Below are 5329 nucleotides of genomic sequence, written 5' to 3'. Positions count from 1 at the left end.
TTGTTTTTCTTTTACCTTTTTATTAAATGTTTAGGACATTGAAGGAGATGACATCCAGAGAGGCCTAAAGAAGCACACCATGGGCATTTATGTCATCAACAGGGAGGATGGACAAAATGGACATTATGATGACATTGGAATATTTGTTGAAGGGGAGATACTCATGGACAACATTGGATCTCCGGCCCAAGCTTGTGCATTGATGTTTGGAGTAATCTATGCACTAAACCTAGCCTACCCCAAGGAATTGAGGCACTATTATGAATTCATTCAGGAAGTGTTGATGGGATTGGATGGGGAAAAGCTCTCCCCCAAAGTCCTTGGGCTGAAGAACAAAATTGCTACTGGATAGGAAGATTTCTAAAACCACACATCAAGAGAATGCTGTTATGTAAATTACCAATGACTGGTTCTCTTGTGAATAGGAGTGAAACATTTTTATAACCATCATTCGTTCTCACGTTCTGTGTTATGTTTTGATTGAACATTTTAACTTAATTTTAACTAACTGGTTGAGACGCGTGGTGGCTGCAGAGGGGGCAGGAGGATCCGTCTCTCGCACCCTCACCCCTCCGGCGCGGTAGTACTGGAGAATAAATTCAATGTCCTGGATCCTGTGGACTTTCCTCCTCTGACCGCTAGCCCTCGCCATCCCGCTGTGTCGCTGAGGTCTGCGCCATCTCCACCACTACGCCCCCAGAGCTGTGGCGGGCAACCCGACGCTGTGGTGCAAACTCACCGCGGAGAGCTGTGCTTTACCCCGGCTCCTCGGAGAAGAGGACCCACGGCGCGGCTACCTGGGAGTCACTCATGCAGTCCGGCTGGCGCATCTCCATCTGAACACCCCCGGTGCCGCGGCGCGGACGTCTCAGATGGCCAGCAGCCAGTTGCAGGTGAGTGCTTTTATCTCTGGGCCGACCCCCACCTGTGGCAGAGGGATAGGCCGTTTCAGCCGGCTGCTCAGCCTTAACACCTGGCTTTCCTCCGCCTGTGTCTCCCACGGCGTGGGTTTTATTAACAATTTTGATGCCTTCTGGGAGAGGAGGCATCTTTTTGGGGCAGACGGGCTCCACCTCAACGCCTGGGGACGCCGTTTGCTGTCCGCCAATTTGGCATTTGGCGTACAGCACTCCCGCACATCGCCCTGTCACTACCCCAAACTGACATTACCTGCTGATCCGTCTGCCACTGACTGATGTTCCCCTGGTCCCAGCTCCTATATTTGTTCCACTTTTAACAGTAATACACAAAACTCTGGACTCGGACCTCTCTCTCCCACAGTCAACATAATACCCGTCATAATCACAAACAGAGAGCAACAGAATTATCATAAATCCAGTAACTCCAAAAACATTAATAACCTCTGGCCTCTTCAAAAATATCAACATCCATTCAACTCTATTGTCAAAAATCCACCAGTCTCAATCAGTATGGCACTTTTAAATGTACGCTCTCTGTCGAACAAGTCTTTTATTATTAATGATTTAATTTTAGATAATAAACTTGACTGTTTATTTTTAACTGAAACATGGCTGGGTTCGGATGCACCAGTTGTTCTCACTGAGGCCTCCCCACCAAATTTTAATTTCTCTTTTTCTATTAGAAGTGGTGAGAGAGGTGGGACTGCATCTTTAGCCAACAACACACTCACCTCCAAACAAATTTTATTTGATCATTTTACCACTTTTGAATTCCACGCTATTGTTTTCAGCAGCCCTCCAGTTTTATCTGTCACAATTTATAGACCACCTAAAGACAGCGCTGCTTTTATCAAGGAATTCTCAGAATTTTTAACAAACATACATTCAAAATATAATATGATAATTTTAACCAGTGATTTTAACCTGCACATAGATAATCCTTCTGACCCTGCAGCAAAAGCATTCTTAAACATTCTTCACTGTTTGGATTTTATCCAGCACGTCACGCAGATTAACGTAAAACATGCATCACCCTGGAGAAACGAAGAAGTCAAAAAACTCAAAAGAAATTGCAGGGCAGCAGAAAGGAGATGGAGGAAAAATAAAAATACTATCAACCATGAAATACTCTGCGAGCAACTTAAAATGTACAATAATACATTAAGGAAGTCAAGAAATTCATACTTCGGCAAAATAATCAGTAATAACAAAAATAATCCCAAGGTCCTCTTTTCCACCATAGATCATTTATTTAACCCTGATTTTAACAGCTCCCAAAGAACCCCACAGACTCGCTCTGTGAGCAGTTTGCAGACCACTTCAGGGGAAAGATCAGCGCCATCAGATCTGATATTTTATCTAATCGCGATATGTTTGTAAACACATCTGAGGGCTCGATTGTACCTGAGGAGACACTGGACAGCTTTGTCCTGGTTAATGCTGAGAACCTTCAGAAAGTTTTCTCCACAGTGAGACCCACCACATTTCTTTTACTACATCCACCATCTCCTGCTTACATATTTCTGAAAACATCTTAGTGGTGTGGCAGCTGTCGAGTGAGCCAGCCCTGCAAACCCTGTGGATGGACGATGCAGTGGACAGCAGGAGGAAGCATCCTGATCCTGATACACAGACCATCCTGTGTGATTCTCCACTCGCCAACCAGAAAAGACAAACCTCAGGTGTCAGTTGCAGCAGCCCATCCACGCCTCTGGCAGATTCAGCAACACTGCCAGAGGCTTCCTGTAATCTATTACAGTTGTTAAAGAAACAGTCCAGGAACAGGTCACTCAGGTTAATCCTGTGTGTTCAACTGTAAATATTGGTTTTTTTTATTACCTTTAAATATCGTTGTTTTGATAGAAATATTCCTGTTTAATTGTTATTTTCTGTGTGTGTGTTCAATCACGTTCATCACATGAAGTAGTTATGCATTGGAGTGGAGGAATGTTAGCATTTCTACGTGCTCAGCAGTCAGACTTGCCCTTTTTTTTGGTGACAATGTTTCCAGCAACTGAAAAAAGCCTTTCAGATGGTGTTGATGTGGCAGCTACAGCCAGATATGAATTGGCTAAAGTAGCCAGTGTGGGGAATATTGTTGCATTATTCTTCCACCATGCAAGGGGGTCATTATCCCTTGGAATAGGGGCTTCCCAAAAATACAGCAGTACTTCTTTCCTCACGGCCTCATTTTCTCCATCCCCACCCTGGTCAGTGTTTTCATTACAATCTTCCTCCTCAGAATCTGTACCCAACAAAGTGTCCAAAAAACTATCTTCTTTGTTGGGGGACTTGCTGAGGCTTCCTGTCCCACATGTTCCTGCTGTAGCTGTGATCTCTGCTCCCTTTTGAGATCAAGTGCCTCCCTCTGTACTCTTACTTGCAGTTTCAGAGCATCTTCTGGAGAAAGGAATTTCCGTTTACAAAAATGTGGATCGAGGGCAGCAGCAATAAGTGACACATTTTTCCCATCTTCTTGAAATGCAGATACTTCTGGCCTATACAAGATTTCCTCTTCTGCACAGTTCTAGAAAGAGTTCATTGCTGCAGAATCAAATGATTTGTTTTGGGTGGATTTCAGCAGGATGAACAGAAAATGTGATATAAGACTGAGAACATTAGTGATTTGCTCATAAGGCTTGAGCACCTCCTTCAATTCATCCAGAAGAATCCACTGATCATTTTTCAGATCTAGGTACTGTTTCCCACGCTGTGTGACTTCTGGATCTGAAAGCGTCGCAACCACTGACCATTTCTGTTCCAACAGACGTTCAATCATGCAGTTTGTTTCTTCTTAAGTTTGGTGCTAGCTGGCTCACTTTTCCTGATGTGCTTTACAAGGCCCCATGCAGCTGATAGTGCCTTATCAATCTTGGGGTCTTTCAGTGCATGGTTTACAACCAGTTGCAGTGTATGCCCGGCACACCGATAGGACACCACTCCAAACTTCTCTTTCAGGATGTGGAGGGCTGTCACTATGTTACTTGCATTATCATGCAGAATGACAAGGACATTATGCAAGGAAATGTGGAATTTTTCTGCCACCTTCTCCACCCAGGAGGCAAGGTTTTCTGCAGTGTGGCGCTCTTCTGAAGAAGAGAAGATCCCAATTGTCATTAATGAAATGAATCAGAATCAGAATACTTTATTGATCCCTGGGGGAAATTATTTTTTTGTTACAGTGCTCCATTATAAACCAACATTAACAAGACAGACAATACGCTAACTAAGAATGACAAGTTACCCCTAAGTAGGACTCTGTGACCAGACTTGTCCAAGCATCAGTGGTAAGGGAGATTTTGGATGTGGCCTTTTTTAGTTGATTCCTTAGTTTCTCTACTGACGTTTCATACTTTCTCTCCATCATGCTTGTAAAATGATGCCTAGACGGCAGAGTGTAACCTGGTTGGAAAGTGGTCAGCATTCCCTCACCCTCACAAATAAAAAACACCTAAACAGCAGCTGCTATATGTTACTGCAAAGCAGCTTAAATGAGTTTTGCATTTACGGAGGTTGGGTGTTTATCTCTGTCTATGAGTGAGTGTATGCCTACTTGGGGGGTGTCTGGATGAATTAAAGGGTAAAAACCAGCATTAGTAAAAAAAAGTTGAAAACTTACGGTGGTTTGTCCTTTTCAGAAGCTGCTCCTGGATGCCATCGTTTGAGGTGCTGGTGCATAGCCGTCGTGCTTTTATGATAGGCTATTTCCACCTTACAAAGCCGGCAAACGACTGAATCACTTCCTTTTTGGTTAAAATATCCCCTATACATTATATTATATCCTATATACTGTAGAACTGCGTGTTTGGGTGGAGTGGTTTAAGTCGACTGCGACTGCCTCACTCATGTTGCCGCTACTCGCTGCCACCATGTCTGTTTTGAAAGTGACGCATCGACGCAGATTTTTTTACATCGACGTATTTTACCCGTCGATGTAATCGATTATGTCAACGTGTTGTCCCAGCCCTAGTTGGATGATCTGTCTGCTTGTGATGTGCGATACCACTGATTTCCTTTCCGATCCGATACCAAGTAATATTCAGGGTGGTATCAACGATACTGATCCGATACCGATACTTTGTACAAAAACTTATTTTATTTATTGTATCTCAAGTTACAGCGTCATAATGATTACAGGACAGATTTCTTGTTCTTATCACTTAATAATGCAGAGTTCATCATATAGAAATAAAAAAATGAAGTTGTGCTATTTGAACACGTTGCCTGCCTGCAGCACTAAAGGACTCCGTGAGAGACGTCTGTCTCGCCCTAGCAGCACCTGTCCCTCTCCTCCTCTTCAGTTCGTCTCAACATACGCTCGTCATATTCTGTGATATGATTTACTCTGAGGTGTTTGACAAGGTTAGTGATGTTGCCACAACCATACATGCCAACCCTCCCGATTTTTC

The 5329-nt window shown here is 43.6% G+C and overlaps 1 pseudogene; it reads right to left on the bottom strand.

Annotated features, from left to right (window-relative positions):
• Positions 1-2847: 2847 nt before the first annotated feature.
• LOC146635040 (E3 SUMO-protein ligase ZBED1-like) lies at positions 2848-4287 on the bottom strand (annotated as a pseudogene).
• Between the last annotated feature and the right edge of the window lie 1042 nt (positions 4288-5329).

The sequence above is a fragment of the Diplotaxodon limnothrissa genome, linkage group LG3, assembly GCF_057381915.1.
Source record: "Diplotaxodon limnothrissa isolate DT_005_m linkage group LG3, D_limnothrissa_male_GT1.1, whole genome shotgun sequence".
NCBI lineage: Eukaryota > Metazoa > Chordata > Actinopteri > Cichliformes > Cichlidae > Diplotaxodon > Diplotaxodon limnothrissa.
This window is presented reverse-complemented; position numbering and strand designations above follow the sequence as displayed.